The sequence below is a fragment of the Musca autumnalis genome, unplaced genomic scaffold (assembly GCF_047663935.1).
Source record: "Musca autumnalis isolate F117 unplaced genomic scaffold, ASM4766393v1 scaffold_4, whole genome shotgun sequence".
Taxonomy (NCBI): domain Eukaryota; kingdom Metazoa; phylum Arthropoda; class Insecta; order Diptera; family Muscidae; genus Musca; species Musca autumnalis.
Window position 1 is genome coordinate 11491782 of NW_027411977.1, and position 15110 is coordinate 11506891.

At 36.5% G+C, this 15110-nt stretch overlaps 1 pseudogene; it reads right to left on the reverse strand.

Annotated features, from left to right (window-relative positions):
* Window positions 1-15110, reverse strand: part of LOC141401818 (fatty acyl-CoA reductase wat-like) — a 39181-nt pseudogene that overhangs the window by 14123 nt on the left and 9948 nt on the right.

Genomic DNA, 15110 nt, shown 5'->3' on the forward strand with positions numbered 1-15110 from the left:
TCTCCCGTTCGGAGCCAGATTCGTATTAATAGGGAATGTACTTGCGAGCCAACTTAATGCCAGGTTTTAACGGAACGGAAGCAGCAGCTACATTAGCCTGAAAGCCATTTCTGTAAGGTTCCACCCCGACATACTCAGGTTCCAGATACCAAAGCGTCAGCCCAGGGTTCGGCAATTCCAAATCGTAGTCCAGTAATGCCATAACCAAGATCATGCTGGCTTGATCTTGATGCATTTCGGCAGGTATCCATTTCCTTCTCTCTTGATATGTGCCGATATGGTGGAATACCTACTTATGGGCGGTATTCATTCGCCCTGACACAGGGTTTCACAGAGCACTTGCACCATTTAGGTACTCTATCCACGCCTGCCAAAACTAGGGTCCGCGGGGTCGCTACTCCCGTTTTCCTCTTCCGAGGATACCCTTGCGGGATTAGTTTACTACCTTAATCGGGTGTTAAATGTAGACGCTCTGATGACGCCATGGTACTTTGTGATGCGAAACATAGCATCCCTGTTATTTGCTATGTTTAACATTACCAATGTGTACGTTCACAACGTTAAATTTGTTGGTGTCTCTCTTTAAAATGTTGTTGCTGTTGTTGTATTTGCTTTTTAATAGAGATGCTACAATTCCTTTTGCATTTAAAAGGAAAAAATTGGCTTGGTTTTTCTATTTACATCTTTCGCAGAGATTCTCCCTCTACACTGCTGCTAAATAGTAAAGTTCACATTTTCGCAAGCCATAGCTGTTCTAACTTACATTTTAGATATAAAGACATTTGTTGAATCTAACAAAAAATAAGAGCTACACAGACAAGTATTTATTCAACATCAAATAACATTTTATCTAGACACTAATTTTTGTAATGAGTCTTCCATTCTCAAATAATAATGGCAAAATTGCCGCTATATTGGAATTTAAGTTTACATACGCTCACTTTCGGAAAAGTCCGATTTTAAAATTGTCCAATATGAATAATTTTCAGCGCCTTATTTCTCACAGTATTCATTTCGAAAGTTTCTTGTCCAAATGTTACTATCAGCCACTAGGACAGCAGTTTTCTAACTAATGCACTTGTTATATGGTTCGGTTCTCTGCTCTGCACTTTTGTATTTGACAAACAAATGGCTGCAACTACAACATCAACTGTTACAAAAATGTGCAAAATGGTAATTTTTTATCAACTCGAGATGCTTTTAAACATTTTGTTCTCCTCGTTTTTTATCACAACTAAAACCATTAACTGACTATTCGAAACTTCTATTAAGTTAGGAATTTGTGTGTTTGTGTTTGCCTTTGGGATATACTAACTAAAGTTTTGATTATGGCACAAACAACAACAATAGTAAATGCATTGAAACTACAGACAGAAAGAACATGCTTCATTCCTAAGTGTATTAAAATATTTTGAAACTGTTTCTTTGACATGAGCTTACCAATTGGTGGTCGAAATATTCCGGCTGGGCAGATGAAACGCTTTGTGGTTAACCAAATTCTCAGCACATTTCTTGGTCATGGTATAGGTATTTGGCATTTCTACAATTCTAGTCATCAAATATGCGATAAATCTAAAATGAAGGGTTAGAAAGAATACCATCAATTTTGGAAGGTGTTAAGTTAACAATTGACTAAAGTTCTTCCGAACTACCTGCATTAATTTTTCATAGCCAATTTCCGCTTCGTAAACTTTCTGTTTGATGCGTTACAGTTGCAACACCGAACTGAAATGTGAAGGAATGACTGATTGAACAAAAATGCTAGGTTTATTTATGTTGCAAAGAATTTAGAAAAAGCGATATTTGTATCTTTAAATGCTTCATTTCCACAGCTAAATTTAAAATTTTATTTGTTTCCAGAACATTGATACCGATGGCATCGCTTTCTTTTTCATTGAATTTCACTGAGGCGACAATCTGTAAAATGTCAACAAAACATGTTTGTATACTTTTAATCAACTGTTTCAAAAAACAACACATACATTCGTATGTAAAAATCGGTGTAAACAGTGAGACCTATTTAAAATATACCATGACTTTAATATGTGAATATGTTTAAAACACAGAGCTTTAACTACCACGCGTCAATTGTTTCCCATTTGTGACTGTAGAATTCTATTTTAAGAGGTTTGACTGTAGAAATGCATGTCTCTGGAATTCATTTATTTGTTCACTAAAAGTTTACAAAAGACTGCTTGTATTTCAATTACTTACAACGGACAGTGGCCAAATTACCGAAAACCTGGCCAAAGTCCGAAAATTTTTTATAAATTTTCACTAAATATTTTATAGGATCCCACTGCGTGTAGTTATGAAAAAATATATACGTTTCTTGTTTAATAAGTGGATGTAAAAGCAGGTCAAAGTGACCCTATTTGGAATTTGTATACCCTGGAAAGGGTATTATAAGTTTGTTTTGGCAAAAATTCATGTAACACCGCGAAATATTAGTCGGAGACACCCGATGTGGTATACCAATTTTCATTTCTCGACGAGGTAAAGCGATTTTGAGATATGTGTCCTTCCGTCCGTCCGTCTGTCCATTATAAATCGTAATCAAACTCCAGGCCGCAATTATGGACCGATCGTCACGAAATTTTGTATGGAGGTCGGGTTTAGACCAGAATAGACACCTACTGTTATTGGTGATGATCGTGAAATATTTAGCGGGTGAAATGGACCCAAAACATAATTTTTATCAAATTTTTGTAGCGGCTCTGTAGGTCACAATAATAGTCCGATCGCCTCGGAATTTTAAATAAGGTAAGAGTATATGGAGTATATATGGACCACAACTTATGTAAAAGTTGTGAAATTTTTTAACATTTAGCTTAAATCTTTATTTCTGGGAGACACATTTCGCCCACGTGAGTTATATTTGGAAGACGATCTCTCGACCTTTCCATTGATGCGAATTATCTTGATGCACGATGTCAGATAACAGAGCTACAGCCTAATATTTACAGTTATTTGTTTGTAGTGTAATCATTAAGACGCTGGAGGTCGCAATGATAGCACAATAATCACGAAATTTTGCACGAGGTAAGGGTTTAGGTCGAAGAAGATGCCTACAATTTTGGACGATGGCCTGATATTTTTTATTCGATTTTTTTTGAAAGTTTGACAGTTTTTAGCCTAAGCGTACGTAGGACAGTCTGACATGCGACCATGTGTTGGGTTGTTTTCAGTGGCTTGATTGTGACACCTCGAAAACATGGTTTTTGAACGCTTTAACAGCATCTTATGGCGACGAAAATCTTTGACTACACATTTTTTCTTGATGTGCTGCAATCAAATGAAGTCATTGGATCCCCATTCAGATCAGTACGGCGCATGACCCATCCATTCTACGTTTTGTCCTGTCAAACAGGAGCTGGTTTGAATCGATGTGTGAAAGCTCGCAGTGTCATGATGCAGAACGATTCGATTTCTCTTGTTCGTTTTTCGAATTTCTCAGGAGACTTTAGGTAAACAAATTGTAGTGTATCACTCAGAAATAACCGTCCTACATATAGTAGTAGTAGTAGTAGTATCACTTTATTATTCTTCATTAAGTTACATAATTACATTTCTTTTATATATATAGACATTATTGATATTAACTATGACATCATGTCGTCAGTCGGTTATGAAATACATATTGTGTACAAATTTTGCTTATTTGTTAAGAAGGGTTTACAAATATTATTGAAATTCACTAACAATTAATCTACGATATTGCAGTGCTACTTTAAGATAAGCAACTAGTTTTTTCCAATCATTCTGTTCCTCTCCATTTAAGATAAATAATACCTCTTGGTGCTGTAGTAAAGGATGGCCAAAAATTTGTAATCGATACTCTCTGTAAATTGGACAAATGCCGATGAAGTGTTGAAGGGTTTCTTTTTCGCGAAGGTTGCAAATCGTACAATTATTTCCGTCTGATTCTGGTACGTTGTGGCTTCCATTAAGCCGGATAAGGTCACACCTAGCCTTAAATATCCAGGAAATCTCTTGTCGACTGTAGATCTCATCAAAATATAATACACCTCGTGTTAGGTCTAAGTCCTTATAGATACGGTAATTACTTTGAAGAGCCCTCTGTACATTAGTTGCTTTATTATTTGATAACAATCGATCTATTAAAGTTGCCTCCATAATATTCCAATCATTCTCAGAAATACACTCATCTATTGTTTGCATTTGTAATGTACTAAGCCGATCGTTTAATGATTTGGCCCAGAAGATTTGTTTCCGCAACAGTATTTTGCTCAGCTTACATGGTAGTCTGTCTTGGCTATATCGGAACAAAGTCCTCCATATATATTTTAGATGCAATTTGAGCGTGTGGATATGTCCTGCCTCTAGCCCTGTTTCAATCGAAAGGGCATAGTTTGGCGTCGAATCCGGTAATTTATAAACCCGTTTGAGAAAGAAACGTTGTAGCTTATCTACCTCATCAAAGTGTAGGTGACCCCATACTTGCGCCGCATACGATTGAATTGCTCTACAAACTGCTTGATATACGTTCCATTTCTGAGGTAATCCAATCTCATTTTTTTTATAAAATTCTTCCATGTAACTTTCAGTGCACTCTTTGCTTGGCTAATGCGATTTTGAACGTGTTTTAGGAAGGACATTTGTGGTGTAACGATGACACCAAGATAATTATATTGTGGGACGATTTCAATTTCCTCGCCACGGTAGCTCCATTTTTCCTTTGTTGATAATCTGCCTCCATTTCGAAAAACCATTATTTTTGACTTATTCATATTCACTATTAAATTCCACTTTGAACAGTATTCTTCCATCCTACATATCTCAAGCCGTATAGTCGCCACACGGTCAGTTCTGCCGAAGAAACAGGCTACCATTTGCTTCGAAGGTCTTCTTCCATGAACAACTTTCGTTGGATTGGGCTCGTTTTCGAAGACCCAAACAGTCGATTCCTTTTTTGATTCGGGCTCCTAAGCATAGACCCAAGATTCGTCGTCTGTGACGATCTTATAAAAGTCGTTTGAAGCTCCGCGATCGTTTTTATACACAATTTTTTTGCACAAATCTACAATGGCCTTTTTTGAGCGATTGGCAAATTTTGCTGGATCCAGCTAGAAAAATCCATTTTTGCGGCCAGGTGTTCATGCAATATCAAATTTTAGTCGGTGGAAGAAATGCCCAAGGATGCCTCTATCTCACGGTATATAACATGGCGATCTTGCGTTATCCGTTCACGAGCGGCTTAATATTTTTCTGGGCATGGGGTCGCTTAGCCACTGTTTGAAAAATTTACTAGGCGTAGCTGTCGTTAAAGTTTTTTTTATACCCTCCACCATAGGATGGGGGTATATTAAGTTTGTCACTACGTTTGTAACTACTCGAAATAATCATTGTAGACCCCACAAAGTATATATATTCTTGATCAGCGTGCAATTCTACATCGATATAGCCATGTCCGTCTGTAGAAATCACTCTAGCGTCCGAACGGATTGACGTAGGTTGATGAAATTTTGGGAAAATATGTTATATTTACGTAGGACTTTTGGTATTGAAAGCGGGCTATGTAGGTCCACGCTTTCGTATAGCCCCCATACAAAATGACGCGTGACGCGTCGTCGTTTTAAGGAATTTTTAAGATATTTGGCCCATTTTACCACCGAATTGGTGGTAATTTGGTACTTTGTGTCTCCAGAGGCCAAAAAATATTCCTACTAAAGTTGGGTTATATAGATCCACGTTTTGGTATAGCCCCCATATAAGGCCCCATATAAAGTACGCGTCATTTTAATATATTTTGAATGTATTAGACCCATTTGACCACAGAATTGGTTGTAATTTGGTATTTTGTGTCTTCAGAGGCCAGAAAATATTCCTACCAAAGTTGGGTTATATAGGTCTACGTTTTGGTATAGTCCCCATATAAGGCCCCATATAAAGTACGCGTCATTTTAATATATTTTGAATGTATTAGACCCATTTGACCAAAGAATCGGTTGTAACTTTGTATTTTGTGTTTCCAGAGGCTAAGAAACATTTCTACCATAAAATGTTTATATAGGTCCACGTGTTGATATAGCCCCCATAATACAATATCTCCCGATTTTCGATATTTTGAACGTTTTGGCCTCATTATCACACCGAGATGGCTGAAATTTGGTATTTAGTCTTCTTTAGGCGTATAAAACTTTCCCCCAGAAATTTGTAGGTATAGGTCCACGCCATCATATAGCCCCATAGAACGGTACCTTCCGAATTTCGTTATTTTGAAGGTTGTGGCCACATTAATCCGAAATGGCTGAAATTTGTGGTGGAGGGTATAAAAAGTTCGGCCCGACCGAACTTAACACTTTTCTTACCTGTTAATATTAAAATTGGTGAAGGCCTTCGCCCATAGCCTCCTGACGTATAATTGAATATGCATTTTTCCAGGCCAGGCAACATAAAATTTGTAATGGTGGCATAATACCCTTCAGTAATGTTGGCGACATTTCCTGAGTGTTTCAGCCATGAACAACTTCTTTGCAAGTGGAATCTTAGGACGATAGAATCCACAAAGTTATTTCTTACGATAAGTTTATTTGTTATAGAAAGGAATTTTGATGTGCTAGTAGCTAATTGCAGGCGTAGTGGTGTAGAGTATCACATGGTCGGCCCCGTCCGACTATAGCATTTGCTTACTTGTTTTCTTCTCAACATTTAAGTTGTATATTAAAACTAGCTGAACCCGGTACGCTTCGCTACCCCCATTAAGAAAATATATAAAGGAATAACTATAATTATATTTTGGGTGCCACCGTGGTGCAATGGTATGCACAACTGCCTAGCACGCAGAAGGTCGTGGGTTTGATTCCCCGGCCAGGCAACATAAAAAAATTCACCGGTGGCAAAATACCCCTCAGTAATTTTCTCCACAAGTGGTGTCTTAAGACACGCCATTCGGACTCTGCGATAAACAGTATGTCCCATATCATTGCGCTAAATATAAACCGGGGTGCACTCATTGATATGAGAGAAGTCTCCCTTGTCCCGTATGGGATGTTGTGGACAACGTTTTGTTTATAATTATATTAATCTTAAATGCTACCATTTTTAAAACCTTAATGAACAAATAAAGGAGATAAGAAACGCTTATCTACCCGTTCAGTGGTGTATATGGTGCATGAAATCGGCCGAAAATATGTATGGGAACTATATCCAAATCTGAACCGATTTCAATTTAATTTGGCATACTTATTTCTAGACTAAATTCCGTCACACTTTCCAAATTTCACGAAAATTGGACATACATAGCGTGTTAAGTGCATAAAATACATGAACTCGGCCGAAAATATATATGGGAGCTACATATATCTAAATCTGAACCGATTTCAATATTATTTTGCATACTTATTTCTAGAACAAATTCCGTCACATATTCCAAATTTAAGGGAAATTGGACATTCGTATTGTGTTTAGTGCATAAACTACACGAAATCGGCCGAAAATATATGTATGTGGTAGCTATATCCAAATCTGAACTGATTTCAATATAGTTTGGCAAATTTATTTCTAGACCAAATTCCTTTACTTATTCCAAATTTGGAGACTGTATCTGTAACCGTTCGTTAGATATCAGCATACAAAATCTACATAATTTGTGATTTATTTTCTTATTTGTTATGGCTTTATGATATTCCTTATGTTGGGGTATGTGCATGGAGGATGGGCGCAATGGAGTAGTTATGTTTCCTCATTCGACGTGCTGTCTTTTCAGTTAAACCTGACAAAACTCTGCCATGTGTTGTGTTTGTCAATACGCATAATATTAAACGTGACATTTATACCAAAGTTATGTGGAAAGTGTATATGAGATTTATATAGGATCAAATCAAAATGTTCAGTAACAGGTTTTCTGGGCTTACAATCGTTTTTGAAAAGATTCTTGATTATGATATTTCCTACCATCGGTATTGTTAATAATTTTTACAATATTGAGGAATTTCGCAAGTTGTTTTGTATATTTGGCGCAAAATATTTTATTTTTGGATTTGCAATGGCAATGCTTGAACAAAACAAATGAATAGTTGGAACAAAAATAGATTTTGTTTGTTCCAACAAAAACGAAAAATATTTTTTCTCTGCGTGCATATGTTTGTATTTAAGCAGGTTAGTATGATATCACAATATATGAATTTGCTTGCAGTACATAACAAACTTCAATGAATAAATAAATGTTTGTTTTTTGCTATCCATCAACCTGCTGGCAATCTACATTTCAATCAGAAGCACAAACATGTCAAACTGTCGATAGAAACTTTTAATGTTTACATGGATTTGCAACAAGTTGAATGTTGTTGCTACTTCCACATAATAACTTAGCATAAAATACGATGGACTGAGGCAAAAATATTTTAATGTGTTGCTGTAAAAGTGTTTAATACTATCACATTTGAAGTTTGGTTTAAAGTTTAAATCTTTAAATGTCATTGCTTGACACTGGCATTCATTAGTTTGCCACCCCATGTGTGTTGTGTGCCATGTACAATAGGCCGGGGCGATTTGTATGGAAGGAAAAAAGTGTTATCGGGCGCCTGGAGTTTCTGATTCTTGGGATTGTACTGAGCAAAAAAGTCAACTAGACCATATGTCTATGGTGAAAATCGAGCCCCCGGATTTTGACTTGAAGTTTTTTTTTAAGGATTTTTGGATACTTTGGCATATATCAACCAAACCACTGAGATTTTCTATCCAATACAAAGACAACAATTGTAGCCAAGACAATAATAAAGAACTCTCTAGTACATCGCAAAAGCATTGGAACGCTCCTTAAAGCAGTTATGGCCTCGAGAAAGTGCACATTTTTCGGAAAATATCGATAAATGACACTGTGCTACAAAATGGGACTCAAATTCAGTGGGTGGAAAATCCCTTTTGAAGATGAAAGCCCTCGGTGAGTGTACTAAGAACCTTAAAGGAAATTTTCACCATAGATCAAGTTTCCGAGATATTGCGTGATTAATGGTTTAATTTTGGCCCCTTAATTTGTGAGAAAATAGCTTTATATCTCACTAAAGCGTTATTGTAGCTTCATTTTGATATTACATGTCTGCAGTCAAATCGAATGGTGAATCTTTTTGTAGAATATTTCATCCCTCTAACTCCATTCCTGTTATGTCCTTCTCGTCCTTTATTTTTTGAACCGTAGTAAAAGTACCAGAAAAATAGATTTTACAGCATCCAAATATTCTACAAAAATGTTGTCCAGAAGATTCTAGGTACGGTTCTCATTGATGACCAATCGATATTTCCCCGTTTTCATGGTCCTTTTTGACATTTACCCGGTTTTTGTTCAGAAAACTATGTTTTGTTTTTATGTATATTCGCTATTGGTATGTGGTGCTTTTGAAATACTTACCATAAATAGCTCTTGTAATGACGAACTCGTTAATAACAAATTTTATTGAAGGATAGATCCGGTTATCTCAATTTTCGAACCGGTTATTCTGATATCAAAACCGATTTTGGAACCGGTTTTAAGTAACCGATTAACCGTATATGTATATCATTAGAAAGCTAATAACATGGTCAATCAAATGACAGCAAGTTGCTGATTACAACTTTGTTGGTTCTGAAGCTAGAACAAAAAAACCGCTTTCTTAAACCGATTTTGATGTAAAATATCACTGGTTTTAAAAATTCTTTTTGGCGATGAAAGCCGATTAAGATAGTATTATAACTCTGGAAAGACAGTTATGCCATAGGTAAAACTTCTGAGTTATGGTGAGATGAATTTGTGTTATGTTGTTTTTTTATCATGCACTTAAAGTTCATCAAGAATGAATTAATTCCCCATAACCACGTCAACCCAGTGATATTTTACATTTTTTTCTGGCTCGGAACCAACAAAGTTGTAATCAGCTACTTGCTGTCATTTGATTGACCATTTTATTAGCTTTCTAATGATATACATATACGGTTAATCGGTTACTTAAAACCGGTTCCAAAATCGGTTTTGATATCAGAATAACCGGTTCGAAAATTGAGATAACCGGATCTATCCTTCAATAAAATTTGTTATTAACGAGTTCGTCATTACAAGAGCTATTTATGGTAAGTATTTCAAAAGCACCACATACCAATAGCGAATATACATAAAAACAAAACATAGTTTTCTGAACAAAAACCGGGTAAATGTCAAAAAGGACCATGAAAACGGGGAAATATCGATTGGTCATCAATGAGAACCGTACCTAGAATCTTCTGGACAACATTTTTGTAGAATATTTGGATGCTGTAAAATCTATTTTTCTGGTACTTTTATACGGTTCAAAAAATAAAGGACGAGAAGGACATAACAGGAATGGAGTTAGAGGGATAAAATATTCTACAAAAAGATTCACCATTCGATTTGACTGAAGACATGTAATATCAAAATGAAGCTACAATAACGCTTTAGTGAGATATAAAGCTATTTTCTCACAAATTAAGGGGCCAAAATTAAACCATTAATCACGCAATATCTCGGAAACTTGATCTATGGTGAAAATTTCCTTTAGGGTTCTTAGTACACTCACCGAGGGCTTTCATCTTCAAAAGGGATTTTCCACCCACTGAATTTGAGTCCCATTTTGTAGCACAGTGTCATTTATCGATATTTTCCGAAAAATGTTCACTTTCTCGAGGCCATAACTGCGTGAAGGAGCGTTCCAATGCTTTTGCGATGTACTAGAGAGTTCTTTATTATTGTCTTGGCTACAATTGTTGTCTTTGTGTTGGATAGAAAATCTCAGTGGTTTGGTTGATATATGCCTAAGTATCCAAAAATCCTTGAAAAAAAACTTCAAGTCAAAATCCGGGGGCTCGATTTTCACCATAGACATATGGTCTAGTTGACTTTTTTGCTCAGTACAATCCCAAGAATCAGAAACTGCAGGCGCCCGTGGTGGTGTTCAAATCGCCCCACTCTAATGTACAAACTTCTTGTGGCTTACTTTAGAATATTGCATCAGAACAAAATAGATGACAGCCACTACAAGTGCAGGCGTAACCAACCAGCCAACCAGACGTTGTTGTAATCTTGCATATTGTTTTGTGAAATTGCAAAATGTTTTCAATAGTTTACTTACGGCAACCTCATTGCTCAACAGCTCACGATCTGCGGGTGTAATATCCAGATCGATTGCATTAAAATTTGCACGTATGGGATGCACTTCTCAAAAATTTTGTGGATTTTGTTCACGTATCGTATCAAATATCTGCAAAAGAGTCAAAGGTAAACATCATCATTCAGGTGTGATGGTGCTTGCAAGGAACAAGTTTTTGATTAACATGTTCGCAATAAGTGTACAGTGATTTGGAGTTGAATTCAATTTTGAAAAGCTGTTGGACCGTTATTTTAACATTGTGGGAACTTAAGCCAATATTTTAGAGTTTTGTGAAACAGAGTGTACCGATACAGACTTACTTAGAACTTGATAAAGTTTGGAAACAATATTATGACAAGTAAAAGCAGCGTTAGGATAGGTCTGGCCGAACTTTTTTACCCACCACCATAAATTACATTGAGACCAGATTTTAACCAATTTGATAAGATAATGTGGCTAAAACTTTCAAAGTGTCGGAAAGCGCGAGTTACCGTTCTATGAGTTCTATATCAAAACGCAGATTCTGCACCAAAAAATCCCTGGAGAAAAGAGGATCTATTACAAAACTGCAGCCATTTCGGTGGGAAAATGAGGCTAAAATCTCAGAAATACCGAAAATGTAAAGATGCCACGCTATGGGGTTTATATCAAAACGTGGGTCTATGTATGCTTTTTAGCCTCTGGAAACACAAAATACCGAAGTAAAAGTGAAGTGACTAATACCTTCACAATTCCTTAATGTGATGCGCTGCTTTATATGAGCAAGACGTTATTCTGTGTACAATATATAATAATTTTTCCACAAACATCCCAGGCGGGACAAGGGAGACTTCTCTCATATCATTGAGTGCACCCCAATTCATATTAGCTCAATGTTGTGGGACGTACAGTTTATCGCCGAGTCCCAACGGCGTGTTTTAGGACACCACTTGTAGAGAAGTTTTACATGGCTGAAATACTAAGGAAACTTTACTGAGGGGTATATTTTGCCACCGTTGAAAATTTGATGTCGCCTGGCCGGGGAATCGAACCCACGACCTTCTGCGTATAAGGTGGGTATGCATACCATTGCACCATGGTGGCACCCTTTTTAGTATGTGTTATCTTAATCAATCTATAAACAATTTCGAAGGTAAAGTTTTGGGATTGAAGATGGGCTATGTTGGACCACTTTTTGGTATAGCTCTCTACGGAACTACAATACATATGACCAAAATTTAATCCTACTACCTTCCATAGACGAGCGGACAATAAAAATTTTTGGCACATATATGGGAGTTATACATATAACGGTACCACCCGATTTCAGTCATTGAGTAGATTTTATCTTCATTTTCTGGAGGTATAGATCAACGGCCATATAAACCCCTATAGAACGGTACCTTCTGAATTTCGGTATTTTCAAGGTGTAGCCTCATTATTATAATTAAATGACTTAAATTTGATGCTTAGTCGTCGCTGGGGGTAGGCAACTTTCCCCCAGAAATTTGTTGCCTTCGTGTAGCCCCCATAGAACGGTTACTCCAGATTCTCGGTATTTTGAAGATTGTGGCCTCAATATTCCACCGAAATGACTGAAGTTTGGTATTTATTCTTCATTTGGGGTATAAAACTTTCTCCCATAAATTTATCTGTATAGGACCAAGCCTTCATATAACCCCCATAAAATATTCCAGAAGAGAATTATTAGTACAGGTCCACGTCTTCTTATAAGCGTAACTCTTGATCTTCGGCATTGTCGGAATTATGGTATTTAGTCTTCTTCTTTTAATGTAAGAATTTTTCCGCCATAAATGTGTAGGTATAGATCGACGTTTTGATATGGCCCTATAGATCGGTACATCCCAAATTTCGGTATTTTCAAGGTTTAACCCTCATTTTTACACCAAAATTACTTAAATTTGGTACTTAGTCATCGCTGTAGGCATAAAACTTTATTGACTCCTAAAAATGTTTTAAAAAATTCACGATTCCTGTGGTCTTTATTGACTCCTAAAAATCTTTAAAAAATCCACGATTACTGTGCTATTTAGTGGCTCCTACAAATCTATAAAAAAACTGCGTTTATTGTGGCCTATGTTGACTACTAAAAATCTTTAAAAAATCCACGTTTATTTTGGCCTTATGGTTGCTGCTAAAAATCTTTAAGCAATCCATGTTTATTGTCCTGGCAGAAATAAATCCCGGGATTCAGGATTTGAATAATCCTAAAAAACCCGGTTTTTCGGTATTCAGGATTCCCTGTCTGGGATGTTTGTGGAACAATTGTTATAATTATCTAAACGAAATGCGCGAATTTTTGTACATAGTCTTCCTTGTGTAATGTGTACCCCATCTTTTCCCCAGAATTTTGTCTGCATAGGTCCACGCCTTCATATCGACCCATACCTCCCGAACTTCGATATTTTGAAGGTTAGCCACATTGTTGTACCGAAATTGCTGAAATTTGGTATTTAGTCTTCTTTATAAACGAAAGGAAACTAATTGTTCCATTATACTCCAATGCAACTCGTGGTGAAGCGTAAAACTTAACGCCGTTCTTACTTGTCGACTGATAAAAAGGTTAGCTGTATTTTGGCATGCTTTTCGATTTTGTACTATTTTACATTACATTTTGAGCAAAAACCAAGTCGCCTGGATATCGCGTAGGAGATGTTCAACATCTTCAACGATGATCTTATTTACATATAAATGGTCATAACTGGCTATGCATCGCAACAGAAACGTCCACAAAGCCAAGACCAAAAAATACGTCAAGTTCGGTCAAATGTGAAGACCTTGCTCACCGTTTTCTTCGAATACAATGCCTTAATGCATCATGAATTCTCGCCACAAGATCGAACGGTCAATAGGGAATACATCCTTGAAGTTATTCATGGTTTGCGCGAAGCAACTCGTCAGAAACGCATAGAATTGGGAAAAAAACAATAGATTTTTAACGTACCAGCTTACACATCGATGCTTGTTCGTGAATTTTTGGCCGTTACCGTGTCTCAACCACCGTATTCACCGGACTTGGCACCCGCTAACTTTTTGCTCTTCTTAAAACTTAAAATAACGATGAAAGGAAAGCAAATCACCTGTGCAATAGAAATAAAGTGAAGTTGTTATAAAATAACTCCCTGATGATAATCGTCAAAGACGATCGAAATATCGGAAGTAAAATAAAATAATAAAGCAAAAATATCATTGTTTTATTACTGACCCCGAGCCAAACAAACAAAGAAGGAAAGCGTTTTGCTAAGATTGAGAAGATAAAAGAAAGATATAAACAGGAGCTATTGGCTCTACCAAAAAACGCGATTCAGAAGTGTTTCGATGATTGGAAAAAAGCTGGTATAGGTGTAATCTGAGGGATATTACTTTGAAGGAGACAAGATAGTTATGATGAATAAATAAATAAAGTTTATTTTTGATCACTCCTAACGGTCAAAACACTTCTAGTCTATATAATGGTACTAGATTTCCATAATTTAGAAGAAATTATCTACATTTTATGTCTAAATTTGCAGTAATTTGAAGTTTGGGGTTTGAGGAAGTTATACTAAAAATTGTGGACATTGGTCCACGTTTTGAAATATCCCCAAAGAACGCTACTACCGGACTTCAGGTACATTGAAGATTTTAGCTAAATTTTTAGGCCTAATTAGTTATTATTTGGCACTTAGGGTTCATAGTGGCCAAAACACTTCTCCACCGAAAATTGTGGAAAAGGTCCACATTTTGGAACTGCCGAATTCAGGTATACTGAAGTTTTTATGAATCTTTTTTATCTTTATTTTTGGTCCAGGGATACAGTATTTATGAATACATTTTTTAGTACTGGGCAATATGAGCCGCTTTTGGCTGCATAAACAGTTAAAAAACAAGTAAGAACGGCGTTAAGTTCGGCCGGGCCGAACTTGTTATACCCTCCACCACAAGTTGTATTGAAGTAAAATGGAATAATTAGTTTCCTTTCGTGTATGAAGAAGACTTCATACTAAATTTCAGCAATTTCGGTAAAACAAT